Source organism: Cricetulus griseus, chromosome 5, assembly GCF_003668045.3.
Source record: "Cricetulus griseus strain 17A/GY chromosome 5, alternate assembly CriGri-PICRH-1.0, whole genome shotgun sequence".
Classification (NCBI taxonomy): Eukaryota; Metazoa; Chordata; class Mammalia; order Rodentia; family Cricetidae; genus Cricetulus; species Cricetulus griseus.
Genome location: NC_048598.1, coordinates 67165231 through 67181882, shown reverse-complemented (window position 1 = coordinate 67181882; position 16652 = coordinate 67165231).

The window sequence follows — 16652 nt, the reverse complement described above, 5'->3', positions numbered from 1 at the left end:
GTTCAGACGGTCGAGAAAGGGTAATTGTCCCGACTATATTTCCAGTCAGGGTAGGTGTGGAGGGGATGAAACTGGGTTAGTGATAGCAAGGACTCATGTCCTCAGCTCAGAAAGATTGTAAACAGGACCAGTGAAATGGCTGACCAAGTTTCCAGACAATCTTGATTACTGAGTTCAATCCCCAGGACCTACATAAAGGGGAAGGAGAGAACTGACTCACAGAAGTTGCCCTCTGACCTTCACATCTGGCTTATACACACCACCACCAAAACAATAATAATGAATAGCATAAAATAATAAAAGAAAAATACCCCAATAAGGGCATCTTTAGCCCATATCCACATTTTATTTGCATCCACCATGCTATTCCGTCAGCAGAAAACACAATAATATTAGTCTATTGTCACCTTTATATTAAATGTAATTCTAGTTCTACCTGGAGAGATAGCAAAATGCTAGGCTGTTTGGTTTTGGTGGAGAAAGGGGTGAGATATTGGATGGATCGTGGGAGTGTATTAAGTTATGCTTTCTGTGGAGTGGTCTTTATAGGTATTTTACTTATTTATCAAGATGCTAAAACAGAGCTGAAATGACCCAGTATCATTTGAGGATCTGACACGCCCGTTTGACTTCCTGATGGAAATGTGTCAACCGGTTTCCTGGTGGCTGCGCTTGACTTGGGGTGTTTAGGATCCATTTTTGTTCCGTCACAATAATATAGTTCCAGCTTTATTAGCATCTCTGTGGAGTCCCAGCCGTGGATACCCTGTGGCTGATGATTTGAGTAAAGAGCATCTGTCCCATGGGAGTAAAAGAAGACAAATACTGTATGCTCTACCTAAGTATCAAGCTTCTAACACAGGCTGGAAAAATGGCTCAGCGTAAAGAATACACGTTGCTCTTCCAGAGGACCTGAGTTCAGACCCACACTGGTGGCCCACAACCCCTGTAAACTCCAGCTCTGGGGTATCGGACACCCTCTTCTGGCCTCTGTGGGCACTGCAGTCACGCTCACATACCCATGTATAGAGACAATCACGTATACATAAATACAATACAAATAAATCTTTAAAAGAAAAAAAAAGCTCCTCACACATGTAACCTCTTAAGTTCAGCATTAACCCCCCTGCGTGTGTTCACACATAGCTTCCCACAGCAGAACAAACAGCCGAAGTAGACTGGGGGAAATGCCCAGTGTGTCACTATTTGTATTCTCAGATTCGAGTCTGGAAATGTAAGAAGTGTGAAGAAAGAGCCCTCTCTTTTATTTTTCAAAGCTTGATTCTTTGGGTAACAATGCCAGCTGAAATGCTCAGGTTTTCATCTCCCTCAACCATTTTCTTCATTCAGAGAAATGAGAATGCGCATAGCCCATTCAAGGGAACTATAATGCATTATTATAATGGGGCCTGGCCCGAGTAGCTAATCACTTTTTATTAACACTTTTTGGCCCAGGGAGTTGGGATTTCTCCAAGCTGACTGTCAGGGTAGGAATCCTGGGAGTCTCTATAAGTAATTAGCATTACAAGATCTTGACTCCTGGGGTGATTCAAATTAATACAAAATAAAAGTGCAAATTTCCAAATAGACTTGAAAGCCAGATCTATTATTAAATTTATGTTATTAAAATATTTTACAGCTAGTATGAAGGGAGTCTAAAGCAGAGAGGTTGTCCTTAAATATCTGCACAACTCATCTTGGATTCTTTAAAATTAAATGACAGAGCCTACAGTGAGGGATCAAAAGAATTTTCTGTACAATTGAGTTACGCCTTGGCAGCGAAGTTTTCCTCAAACCAAATCCCTACAAAGCAATATTAGTTTCATGGTCACAGCCGCCTTTGGACTTTTCCCGATACACTTGGCAGCTCTCTTCAGAGCACCAAAGAACCGCTGGCAACATCAATCACACATTTCATAAGCAGGAGCTAAGAGGCGACAGGAGGGCGCTTGGCACAATACCACCCCTCCACCATGAAACCCCTCCCAGGCAGGAAAAAAAAGGAGACATACTCACACACGGTATAGCATAGAGACATTACAGGGTATTCGTCTTCGGATAAGGTCCCACTAATGTGTAAATAACCTGTTTTCTCTAACCATGTCTTTAGCAGGCTAAGTGGCTAATTGTTATTGATCAGCTCTGCCCACTGTTCCAATATCAGTCATTATTGAAAATAATCTCAGCACCCTTCATTAAGCATGCATCTGTTTCCATGGGAATGCGTTTGAAACACAGAGAGCGACTTGAGCGTTATTGGTTTCACTGTAGTGCCGGCACCGAGGGCCGTGGTTGCCTAATCTGTCATATTTAATCAACTTTCATCTCTTAACACTGACTGCAGTTATCAATGAGGTAAGGATTAATATTCTGGGCGAAGCAGATGATAAATCATTTGTATATAATTAGTGTACAGCAAGGTTACAGCTGACATGAATTTTTATCTTAATTATGAGAGAAATTTGTTCCATTAATTTAATTTAGTTTGCATGAGTGGCTAGACACCTAACAAAGTTAATCTTACACCTGTCAGTACAACATTAAGGAGAAAGCCTCAAACGGAGGCTCTCTCCTCTCACATCCTCCTGTGGATGAGGATAATGTTGTTCGTCCTGGTGTGGAAACAGATGATCGGAGATGGAAGACGAAGAGTGGGCTCTTCTTAAAGATGTCTCAGGGGATTTATGGGGGAATATTAAAGCAACTGGAGTCACGTTGCTCTGCTTGCTTTGGATGCTATCGTCCTTTTGCAAAATTGCCTTGTTCCTGCCTTGTAAATCAGGTGTGTGTGTGTGTGTGTGTGTGTGTATGTGTGTGTGTGTGTATGTGTGCTGCAGATGAGTATGAAATGTATATATACCCATTGCAGTGTTGGGGGCAGCAAATGCAGCTTTGTCTCATGACAAGCCATCACAGTTATATCAAATGCAGTAAATTAAGAAATATGTGTTTGGGGCCTGCAAGATGGCTCACTGGGTAAAGCTTTTGGCCTCAGTTTGATCCCCAGGACCCATATGGTGGAAGCAGAGATCCACTTGTGTACTGTTTCACCACACACACACACACACACACACACACACACACACAATTAACTAATCAAAATGTAATTTTTAAAAGGAAGTGAATGTTTGTCTAGGTCGTCTAAATGCTTCTTGTTTATAGTATAATTGAATAGAGTTCCTATGATTTGATCTACTGCACAAACGACCTTTATGCAGACATCCTAAAGGCACCAGATCTAAACTGCCCGTATTTAAATCCTGTACTAATTATCAGATGAATCACTGCATCTAATCAATCATAGATACTGACAGATTCGGTGAGGCTGTTTGTGAAATGAAATGTGATGTTCATCTTATCTTGTTGGTGAGCGGCTAACCAGTGAAGATTTTAAATAGAGAAACAGACTCAGTGGTTAATTAAACCAGCTCCCTTTTAAAATCTACCTTTGGGATAGTATTTTGTCCTGATGGCAAACCCTGGGTAAGGACACATCTTTAAAGAAAGAACAACAAAGAGAGCAGGATGTAGCAAAGACACAGTATAAAATCCCAAATAAACAGGATGGTAGAGGGATGATTCCACAGAAGTTGAAATAGAATTAAAACTAGTCTCACCAAGGCTATTTTTACTCATTTATGTGTTTATAATATACTGTCCAGTTTGAAAAGGCACAGACTTCTGCATTGAGGAAACCCCAAATAAGCTCTCAACTACACTACTAATTACATAGTAAGTCAGATTAATGCATTGTAATACTAGTCCACAATTATCACTTGGAGCTAGGGTCAAGAAGTGTAGAGTTGGTTATTCACAAGAAATGACTGATTTAAAAACAAAGGCGCTAATGGAATCCAATAGCGCTTTTCATTCATTCCGCTTGGCATCTCTATTACCTGAGATGATTCACAGTCCATTATGGGAGCTTCCATGCTAATAGAACGTCTATCTTCAGTAATACAGACACATCACGGCGCTAACTGGGAATGTGTCACAATGAATTTCATCTAGATTTCACTTCATCTCTTCATGGACTGTAAAATTTGCTCTTGCACAATGCCTAAATTTACTGTGGGTAATTGAGAGAGATCTATAGAAGCAGCCGCCCTCGGTTTAAAAAAAAAAAAAAAAAAAGCAGTTTTCCAAAGATCTATTGTAAATTGTGTAGCTTTGCCTCAGCTGGGGAAAGATTACAAGGAGCCAAATCTTACCTTTACTAATGAGATGTTTTGCTGAGTTCAAAAGAGAGATCGGGGTTGGGGGACATGCTTAAGGAGATTCTACCACGTGGAGAAAGGGAAACAGGCAGGAGCCTATCTTTCATTTCAGGGGCAAGCTTTTGCAAAAGGAACAAAAATAAGTTTGGACACAGGCTTCATTACCTTCCTCAGGGAGTATAAATCAGGGCCACGATAGACATAATATTTTCCAAATCGCCTGCATTTACTTGGCAGAAAACGAATACCTCATGCATGACCCAGCCTTCCAGTGGCGGTCGCTCCTCCTCACACAGCTGAGGTAGACCTGGCTCTCATTTGCCAAGCCTTCTGTTTCACAGGTTGTTAATCTTAACTAAAATATTTGGTATTAAGCTATCTGCATGAATTGTTGATAAAGAATTAAGATAACATTTGAGCTATTAAATATAATATGTGCTCATATTTTTTTCCTGTGGATACTCAGGTTACTGCCCATAAACTACACCTACTAGCCCTTTCTTTCTTTTATCCTTCCTTCATATCATTTCCCTTTCTTTATTTTATTTTATTTTATTTTTTTAGTTATTCCCATCAAAAGCTAAACAGAATAACTGGGTGCCATTAACAATCATAAGGCTTAATATTTGTTAGCCAATTAGAATGGTGATATATTCTATAGCTTTTTCTTCCTAAGCCAGGGACTGAATAATAGCATTATGCTTCACTGGCAGTGAAGTGAGCTGAGCCTTTACATTAGGGGAAAATCAGAATGGGATGACTGTGGTTCATTACTGAAATAGGTAGCTGATGAACTGAGAAAGACAAAGGGCATTGTTCAATGAAATGTCATTATTAGAGGTGCTCATGTTTAACAAATGTACTGTAAGTTAATTCTGTAGTGTTTTCTATAAAGTTCTCCACTGAACATTCATGGCTTGTTTTTACCATCTTGGCATATCTAACACTCCCTTAAACATAGCTTTATGGAAACAATGTCAACTCCCAATCACTAGTGTATGTGTGTGTATGCTAAGAGTTCGGGAATAATTATACCAAGCTCAGAGACACTTTCTATGTTCAGTATTATTATTATTATTATTATTATTATTATTATTATATGTGATTGCATGATGTATGGGTATGGATGTGGGTCTCATACATGTGAAAGTCAGAGGATGACTTAGTGAAGGTGGTTTTCTCCTTCCACCTTTACATGGGGCCCAGGAATTGAACTCAGGTCATTGGGCTTATATAACAGGCACCTTTCCCTATTGATTCATTTGGCTGACCTCAGTATTATTTTTTAAAGATTTATTTGATTTGATTTTGTACGTGTGTGTCTGTGTATCTGTGTGTTTGTCTGTTTACCACAGCACTGTATCAAGGTTAAAGGACAGCCTTTTGGAATCTGTTTTCTCTTTCCCCCTTGTTTTGAGGCAGGGTCTCTCTGGTCCCTGCTGCTGTGCAGCATATGTGTGATTCTCCTGTCTCTGCCTCCCAAGGAATGCTGAGATCATAGATGCCAGCCACATCAGACTTTTTGTTGTTTTGTTTTGTTTTAGTTTTTGTTTTCAAGACAGGGTTTCTCTGTGTAGCTTTGGAGCCTATCCTGACTCTCGCTCTGGAGACCAGGCTGGCCTCGAACTCACAGAGATCTGCCTGCCTCTGCCTCCCGAGTGCTGGGATTAAAGGCGTGCGCCACCAACGCCCAGCTCATCTCAGGCTTTTTATATGAGTTCTGAGGATCAGACCCAGGTCATCAGGCTTTTGTTCTAGTGAGAATGAGCTATCTCCTCAGCCCCAGGCCCAATGTTTATATCACTTTCTGTGAAAACCTTGGCTGGATGCAATTTTGTTTATGTGCCCCGATTTACATGCACTTTGCTAGAACACTGGTAATGTAGGGGAGTGGAAGGGAGAGGAGGGGAGGGGAAAAGAGGGGAGGTGGGGAGGGGAGGATAAACAATCATTTTGCAGAAGACTTGTGAACAGCATTGCAAGATTAAGGAGCAGTGGTGGTACTGGGGGGTGAAACCTTGTTGGCATCTGTGCAGAACTGTTTGCTTGACTCTCGAGGTGATAAAAATAATTTATGAGACTGTGCATTTTTAGCAAGAGGAAATGACCTCAGCTTTTGGCAACGCCATGCAGTTAGTGAAGCCACTCTCTACGACTTTTATGGATTTCCTTGAGCTACATATTCTGTGACCTGGATTTCAGATTTATCGGCAGATACATAAGCCACATTAAGCAATATAAAATGCAGAGGATGCATCAAATATCTCAGCAGGGACCCCCTGACAGTGTGCGAGAGGCTGCCTCTTGGAGGAAGTCACTGAATTGGATAGTTGTTTATGCATTGGTCTAAACAGGCTCTGCGTTTTGTTTTAAATAAAGACATTTATCCAAAACAAAATAGGCTCCAGCTGTACTCATAACCTATTGGGTGGCAGGAAGGGAGGGGATTGCCAACTTTAAAAATCTAATCAAACTCTCAAGATTTGAGTACGCTTCCCGTATTGGGGAAGTAGGCTTCTCAGTAAGAGAAAGGAGAGCCCTGTGTTTGCTTCTAAAGCAAGACAACAGAGTAGTATTTTGATGGGGATGATGTGGTCTGCCTGGTTCGTGGTGAATCTTGACTGGTTTAGTCAGTACCTTGGAGGAGATGAGTGCCCTTCTCTAAACACTAGACACAGATGGAAGAAGTTTTGGAACCCCATGCCCCATGCTCCATGCCCCATCCCCATACCCCATGCCTGGTATCATAAAATACAAGGCCTAGTGGGGAGGGGAGGGAGGAGAGGGAAGGGGTGATAGCTCAGTGGTTAAAGTGTTTGCTTACAAGCAAAGGGCTTAAGTTGATTCCCAGAAACCTCATTTTAAAAAATGCTGGTCATGGTGATCATATGTACTTATACTCTCAGTGGTGGGAGGCAGACATGGGTGAACTGTACAAGCTTAACCTAATGTCCAATTGCAGGCCAACAAACTAGATGGTGCCTAAGAAATGATACTCAAGGCTGGCCTGTGGTTTCCATATATATATATATATATATATATATATAATATATATATATATATATTTCCTACATACAGGCATACCTTGCACACACATGAAAAGGAAAGGGCCCACTGTGGAAAACAGCAGGGGGACACTCTGGTGACCCTCTAGCTTGGCCAACTGGGTCACCTTATGCATCCTGCACATCTTTCTCAAATTCACAGTGGGAGTTGTGGCATCTTTTCCAGTAGAGCAGTCCCTGGGTTCTTGAAACTGTGGGTCCCTATGCCTTCTATCAGATAAATGACAGCACAGGATGCAGGAGACTCCTGGAGCAGCAGTTGAACAACCTGGGGAGACCCCAATCCAGGGATAACCTCAAACAGAAGAGTGGACTCACAGTTTCGTGGGGAACTTACAACTTCCCCTTTCTTGGCTGTTAATGGTTCCATTGAAGAGGCTGTCTCCAGGCACCCCAATGAACACACCAAGAAACCACCTGGGAGAATTCCATCCCACATTTGTCCCTCCGTTCTCTGAAAGCTGACTGCTCATGGTTTAAACCACTTGACATGGCCCCTAGGAACAGTTAGGGAGGAGTCAGGCTCAGATTCTAGAGTCAGGTGTCCCCACTCTAAGTCCTGATTCTGTCACTGTTAGCTGTGTGACCTTGGGCAAGTCCCCGAGCTTCAATTTCCCTGTCCAATAATTCAAGGATAACAGTGGTTACATTCACTTACTGGACAATAATTATAATAAAATGAAAGTCAACTTGTGGAGCATTTCATAATGAATGAAGCATTTCACAAGCTGCTTCACTGAGTAAACTCTTCCATCCATATACTTCAGGTAGTATTAGTACCATTTTGATTCAAGCATAATGGTATTTTCTCAGTTACAAGAACTTAATTCATTAAAGGCAGAGTCACAGGAGTGAACATGATATGTGTTCCCTCACATAACTAACCCCCCCCCCCCCCCCGCCAAAACAAACGCTAAGTTGGAGAGATAACTCAGTCAATAAAATGCTTGCCTTGAAACCATGAGGACCTCAGTTCAATCCTCAGAACCTAGACTTTAAAAAGCTGGTCTACAGGAATTGGGGTGATAGATCATTGGGTAAAGTACTTGCCACATAAGCATGGGGACCTGAATTCAGATTCCCCAGCATCCGTGAAAAAACAAACAAACAACAAACAAACAAAAAGCCAGCTGTAACATCATTCTTTTAATCCCAGGGCTGAGTGATGGAAATAGGGATCGTAGGAGTTTCCTGGCCAGCCAGTTTAGCCAAGTGAATTCTGGGTTCACTAAAAGGCAAGATGGAGAGTGATACAACACCAGGTGTTTACCTCTGCTGACACATAAGCACACACATGAGCACACATACACACACAAACCTAACTGTAATCCCAGAGCCGGAAAGCAAAGACAGGTGGGTTCCTGCGATTTGAAAGTCAGCCAACCCAGCCTAGCCTACCAGAGGAACTCCAGGACAATGAGAGACGTGATCTCAAAGTAAGGTAGATGGCATTCCAAAGAACCTAAGTTGTCTTGTAGCCTCTTTATGCATACACGTGTACCTGTATTCATGCAAGTATGCACACATACACACACAAATCAAGTATTAAGAGAAGTAAAGTCTTGCTAGGGCAGAGAAAAGAGAATGAGAAACAACAGCAATAGGATAAAATACCCCCATTCTTATTGCAAACACAATAGCTCTATACTTGATCATCAGCTCTTATTATATACAAATATAAACATTAGGGGCTGGAGATATATATGAGTGATTAAGAGCACTGGATGCTCTTCCAGAGGGTCTGCATTCAAATGCCAGAATGCGCATGGTAGCTAACAATCATCTGTAATTCTAGTTTCAGGAGATCTGATGCCTTCTTGTACCCTCTGAGGACACTGTATACATATGATGCACAGACATATATGTGGGCAAAACACCATATACATAACAAAAAAAGAAATATATTTTAAAATATATAAATATTGAATTTATTAAATAATATATAATACTATAATGAAGCTCTTTTGAGGTACTCTGTGTAAGTTATTTCTAATATCTGTTCTTGCTCTTCTCAATATATATCAATGTGGTACCTATTTTAACAAAAAAATTGAAGTTCAGGCAGGGTAAGAAATATAGAAGTGAAGGAATAGGAGTCAAACTCTGTCCATCATCTGCCAAGGTCTACTTCTAGCCTGTAGCCCTACCACCATTGGACAACACACTATCCAATCAGATAGGCACATAGCCCCTGCACATATATCGCATCTCACTCCTTCCAGGGGGAGTGGCTAAAAAGCTAGGATAAGAGGACCTGTAAGAGCTCAGTGAACAAAAGTGTTTGCTGCAAAGCCCACTGTGGTGGAAGAAGATAATAAATGTCTATAAGTTGTCCTTGAACTTCCACACACAGGCAATCATACCATCCACACTACATAAAAATTAAAATTTTAAAAGAAGAAGGAGAAGGAGGAGGAGCAGAAGGAGGAGGAAGAGGAGGAGGAGGAGGAGAAGAAGAAAAAGAAGAAGAAGAAGAAGAAGAAGAAGAAGAAGAAGAAGAAGAAGAAGAAGAAGAAGAAGAAGAAGAAGAAGAAGAAGTTGTTAGTGGTGAATGGGCCAGAGTGCTCTCAGTGCTGAGTCACACTGAGCGAGACATATCTCAGGAAGTGGCAAAAGCTAAAAGAGAGACCCTCCCTTCACAAACACAGAGTAGGAGCAATAGTCCAGTACTAATGTGATGATTTGGAGACTGAAGTGCTTACATTGCAAGTCGCAGGACCTATGCAAAACAAAACAGATACAAACAAACAAACAAAGCAAGCATGGCTGTGTGCACTTGTAATCCCATCACTGGAGAGGCAAAGATGGGCAGATCCCTGGGGCTCTCTGGCCAGCCAGCCACGCCTACTTGGAGAACTCTAGAGTAATGAGAGATCCTGCCTCAAAATAACAAGTACGACAGATGAGGCTGTCTTCTGCCTTCTGCGTGCACATATATGAGCACATGCACACACACACACACACACACACACACACACACACACACACACACACAGCAAAACAACACAGGTCATATATATCGAGACTCATGTCATAGCTAGTGTCATCCAGGATAAAGACAAGAAGTGCTAAACAATGGAGGTGATAGATGTGCACAGTAACTAACATTACTTGGGAGTGACAGCCATGCTTTAGACTCCTCTATCTCAGCAGGGAGCCAGATGTGGGAATTCATACTGGCAAGGGAGGGATAAGGTCTGAAAAGAAAAATGGGTTTGGGCGAGGCAGCCAATACCAGCCCTAAAATCCCAGTTGGAAATGTCGCTGTAGACTGCGGCTTGGCCTGGAACCAGTGGAGAAACATGTGGTCTGAACACAACAGGCTGGGGACCACAGGGTCAGGAAGGACATGGGTTTATGAATGTCTTTGTCAGACTGAAAGGATCTAGTCTCTCCGAGCAACCATTTCTGGATCTGCGTGAGCTTCCAGCAGCGGTTCACCTTGGACTGTAGTTATTCACATTGTTTCCCAAGATGCCAGATAGAAGGCTTGGGAATGATAAAACAGGAAGCTCAGAAAGCTCGTTCGTCTGGGGTAGAAGAGTCCAGATCTCTGCCAGCTAATTTAGCAAGAGACCCGAGGCAAAAACCACCTCTAATAATTCAGAACTAAAATTAGACATTCATTTGGAAAAAAAAAATCAGGTAACCGAAACAAAAACGAGAGGAACTTTGTTTATTTAAATTATGAGGCTAATTGCCTCAACTCTCCAATTCCCCTCAGTGGGGTAGACTTGGCTTGAGTCTATCAGTATCCATGGTGACTCATCTAATAAGTAAACTACATCAGCCCTGCTACTAGCAGAGAGAGAGGGAGGGGTCTTGAAATGTATCTGTGTGGCTTCTTTCCAGAGCAAGACATTTCATTATGTCCCGAGGACATGAGGCAGTTCAAAGAGGATTGAAATATGGAATGAGGAGGAGGAGGAGTTTGGGATTCTATACTTGCTTTTTAGTTTTATTTTTATATATGAGAATCAGACGTGCGAGGTGGGGACTCTAGGGAGAGGCTTTATTCTTCTGGGCTAGGGTTTTGTTTTGATTTGTTCAATGGTTGATATCTTTCCAAAAAGTTCCCCCACAAAAACAGGCTTTTGTGTTTCCTCTTATATGCATAATTTCAAGTACATGTGGCAGGCTATCTTTTAAGACAATACCCACACATGATCCCATGGCTAGAAGAAAATGACAGAAGGAATCTGTACTAGCATCTAAACAATGTAAAGTGGTAATAAAATCACCCCCAAACAGGCACTGTGGGGTTCCTCTAACAACAGAAAGCTAACTTGCACTACATCCACTTACTTTAAAAAATCGTTTCATGATTAGAAGCATGTCAACTGTTCTAATTATTGCAGCAAATAATGAATCATTTCCTTTACAATTACTTATTAATTAGCCATCATAACACTGTTGTGAGTTAGGTGGAAAGACAAGGATTCAATATTAGGTTATTAACACCTAATTAAAATATTCATTGTTTCCCATATGTTGTTTATAGCTTGGCTTCCACACAGTTGACAGAATTTCACTAACATGGAACAATGTCTTCCATTTGCTTAGCTACGTCGCCATCTGTTGTTCAGGAGTAGAATATACCTTTTTGTCCCCATCTCCCACACACAATAATAACCTTTTGCTTTTGGGAGAGTTTTAAGTTTGATCAACAGTATTATCCTTCTGAAAATGTTTTTCTTAATTTCTTTCTTGTGTTATCCTTCTGAAAATGTTTTTCTTAATTTCTTTCTTGTGTTATCCTTCTGAAAATGTTTTTCTTAATTTCTTTCTTGTGTTATCCTTCTGAAAATGTTTTTCTTAATTTCTTTCTTGTGTTGTAACTTACTAAGTAATATATTGTGGTAATTTCTAAAGTTCTTTTTATTTACCTATTCATTTGCACACACACACACACACACACACACACACACACACACACACACACACCTTGCAGAAGTCAGTTCTCTCCTTCCATTATAAGAGTCCCAGTGATGATGCAGCAGAAACCAGGGGCCTCAAACCAAATAAATTATTCTTTGTAATGAACACCTGCATGTAACTGTGTATTGGTAAAGGGGTTTACTGTGTGACTCACTGTGTCACACTGCTGTTTCCAGGATGAGGTTTTGCCTGTCTCCCCTTTTCTCTTAAATTTTATTTTGTTTTGTTCTGGGAGGAGAATTGGTGGGATCATGGGGCATGATGTAAAAGACACAAAGAATAAATAATAAAAATATTTAAAAAGCATCACAGGACTAAAACTCCAGTTGTCAAGGTTGGCAGCAAATAAATGCCTTTATCCCCTGAGCCATCTTGGCCAGCCTGTGTTCTGTAATTTCAATGGCAACCTCTAAATAGTAAATTAAGTAGACCCAGCAATGAAGTGACAGTGAAATACAATAGTGCATCCCTATGACATGGGGATTTGGTCCTAAGTTACTGTCCTTCCCTGGAGATGCTCCGATTGTTTGTGTAAAACCATGTAGTATTTGCATATAACCTGTTTATATCCTCCTATATTCATTAAGTCATCTTGTGAACTGGGGATGTGCCTAAGTTAGCAGAGTGCTTACCCAGCATGCACAAAGCCCTGGATTTTGTCTTCAGCACCACATAAGCCAGAAATGATGATCTGTGATCCCAGCACTTGGGAGACAGAGGAATGAAGATCAGGAGTTCAAGATTATTCTCAGCTGCATAGGGAGCTGTAAGCTAGCCTGAGTTACATGAGAAAATGTCTAAAACACAAACAACAATAACAAACAAACAAAAACTGGGGGCTGGAAAGTTTGCCCAGCAGTCAAGGGTGTTTGCTGCAAACCTAGTCCTCATGCCTAGAACCCACATTTTTTGAAGCCAGCCAATGGGGTACATGCTCATAATCCCAGTGCTGGGGAAAAAGAGACAGATGGATTCCTTGTCTGCCAGAACAACCTACTTGGTTGAGTTCTAGGTCCATGAGAGGCTGTTTCAGAAAACAAGGTGGGTGGCACTCCTTAGAGTTGTTCTCTGACCTCTACATACATATGCCCAAATGTACATCAGCACACGTGTGCATATACACTCAGAAGCGGGGAAAAGTACAGGTGAATTAGTCCATATGTGAGGCTATAACTGAGGGGAATTTGAGATAGAATGGTCCAAGTCATTTGTAGATTACACTGTGCTCACTCACATACCTAGAAAGGTGATATGAGGGCCAAGCATGGCGCATCTTGCAAATATCTAATGATAGAGATGCTACCATGATGCCCCTCTAACAAACTGGGAAACAGGATGACAGTGGAGTAAGTCACTGGTGTAGGGTGGGTTACACAATGCAAAATAAAAATGGGGGGGCTTTGTTCAAAAGCAGGCCTATGGTTAATGCTCCAACAAACAAACGAATGAATGAACAAACAAAACTTTCAAAGAATGATAGATGGCTCAGTAGGTAAAGAGTTTGCAGCATAAATTCAGATACTCAGAATTCACGTAAATCCAGTCATGGTCACATGGCCATCTATGTTGATATTGGAGATAGAGATGGGAGATGCCTTGTAAGCTTGTGGAATATAGTAAGGACATGAGGGGAATAGACTTATGGATATCGGGAAGGAAATGAGGCACATTTTCCTCTGGAATGTTGAAACACAAAGATAGCAAATGCTGACCTAATTAGTCACCAAGTAGACAGAGACTGAGAACGAGGTAAATGTAGAAGGAAGCAGAGATGCACGGGAAAGCACACATTGAGTGGGGTGATTTGAGGCATCTGGTGGTGTCTTCAGTTCAAACAAATAAGATGCTGGATGCTCCTTTGTGGGTTTGCTGCTTTGAATGTGTGCATGTGTGTACACAGATGCATATGTGTGTGCATGCTTGTGGAGACCAGTGGACAATCTCAGGAGCCATCTACTCTGTCTTTCTTTAAGACAGGGCATCTCACTGGTCTGGAATTTACCAAGTGGGCTAGGCTGATTGGCCAGTGAGCAAACTTGCTTTCACCTCTCTAGCAATAGGACCATAAGCATGAGCTACAGCACCCAATTATTTTACGTGGGAGATAGGGATGGAATTTGGGTCTTTGTGCTTGCAAGGAAAACACCTCACTGACTGAACCATCTTCCAGACCCACTTTTATTTCTTAAACAAATGTGATCCCGTTTTCTGGTCTTTGAGACAAAGAGCCCTGTTTGACAAAGAAGCAGGTTTGGGTAGCAACACATTAACATGGCCACTGATGAATGCACAGAGAGGTCCAAAGAGAAAACCCTGGGGAATTTCAATTAAGGAGGAGTAAAGGAAGAGTAGCAGTTTCAGGGACTGGTGAGGGAGTCCTATGGCAGGAGATAGCATTTACCAAGAGGGATATGGAGCAGGCCAAAGACACCTGGCAAGAGTCCACTGACCTAAAAAATAGAAGGCTGGTGTAGCCTGAAGCAAGACTGCTGAATATAGGAAACCAAGGCATGGTTAATGCATTACAGAATGCACATATGTACACACACATACACACACACACACACACACACACACACACACACACACACACACACACACACACAGAGTCTTTTTTTAAATGTTATGATGAATGTATGTATTGACCCCAATTTCTCCTGAAACACAATTGACACATGAAGAAAAGAACTTTTGAAAATATTTAGCATAGTGCCAGCTATGAAAGGGCAAGGACCAGGATTTAGATCCCCAGCACATGCATGAATGCTGGGTGGATATGGTGGTCTGCCTGTATCCCCAGCATATAGGATGCAAAGACAGGGGATCCCTGGAGCAAGATGACCAACTTATTCTAGATAAATCTGTCAGCTGTGGGTTAAAGAGAACCATTGAAAGTCAACCTCTGGCCTCTATACATAGTTTTACATATGTGCACCCACATGCACACATGTGCTCACCCACACCACACACAAAAGTATTTTAACATACAGGGACAATGAGAACAAGAGGGAGGAACATTGTGGATAAAAATAGAGCATCATCAAATGGAAAAATTCTGCATGTGTGTGGAGGCAGGCACACAAAGGAAAAGAGGCAGGCACCACAGGGCCACTTGGAGACATAGTGAGGGGAATTTGCCTCTGGGAATCCTTATAACATCAGAGCCAAGGCACAGTAGCTGGAAAAGAAGGTTCCAGGTAGAAAATACGGAGACAGTTTGAAAGTCTCTGCTGCAGCAACTGGGCCCACTGCAAATCTGCTGTCCTTGTAATGGGGTCATTGACCTCCTGTTCCTGCATGACTCTTGGGCATCCTGGGAGTCCTGGGAATCCTTCTCTAGAGACACCAGAAAGACAGGACGAGGCAGGCACCTTATTGAGAAGCCAGCACAGTCTCATGGATTACACCAGTGGAAGGACTAGTGGAGCAGGGTTTTATGATGGCTAGCTGCACACAGCTTTCTACCAGGGGGCCTGGAATCAGCTGTACATGACTGAATCAAGATGTGGAAAGAATTTTCTGCAGAAAGAATGTTCCTGTGACAGCTTGTGTGGAAAGAGCTTTACTGAATGTGGACTACAATGCAATCTCTTTCCATGAATAATAATCAGGTAATAAGAGGAATCTACGTACTGTTTAGGAAACAGGAAATAGAAATGGCCTCGCTATGCTTTCTTTGTGCTTCGGAAGGTAGGCCCTCCTGAAGCGCTCTACCTGCCATTGCTGATTGCTGGCCCTCAATAGTGGTGGAGGGCAAATATCATACCCACTGTTCATTTGGGCCTCAAAACCCCCTTTTCCCCATAACCCCACCAGATCCACCCACACCCTGCTATTCTCCTTTACTCTCCTCCTACCTTATTCTGTATTTATCCCCTTCCCTGAAGAGTTGCTCCTTTCCCGTTTCCCATTTCCCTGTTATTCCCCTTGCTGTTGCTCCCCAAGACCCCTATCCTGGCAATAGTCCATTTTATTTCCCTGGCTTCTGAAGTTACTCCAGGCTATGTACTCACACTAGAAGATTTGGAGCCAGGAGCCTCTGATGAGAGAGAACATATGTTTGTCTTTCTGCCCAGCCCTCTTTTTCATTTATTTTGAGGTAATGTCTAGCTAAGTCACTCAGGCAGGCTTTGGGCTTCCTCCATAGCCCAGAAAAGCCTTGAACTTGCAGTTGTCTCCTGCATAGCTGTGGTGACAACCATGTACAGGTTTGGCTGTGGATCGTGTTTCTGAAACACCCAGCAAGATTCCTCCTTCTGCCCAAGGGTGTAACTATGGCAGTGAAGAAGAGAGTATAATCATCAATGAGAAACTGCCCAGAGCTGTTCCAATGGAGACACAAAACTCAACTCCATGTGAAAATGTAGATTTGTCATCTTCCTCCATTTTCAACCAGAAATGCTGAGTTATATTTACCAGTCATGTGTTGGTT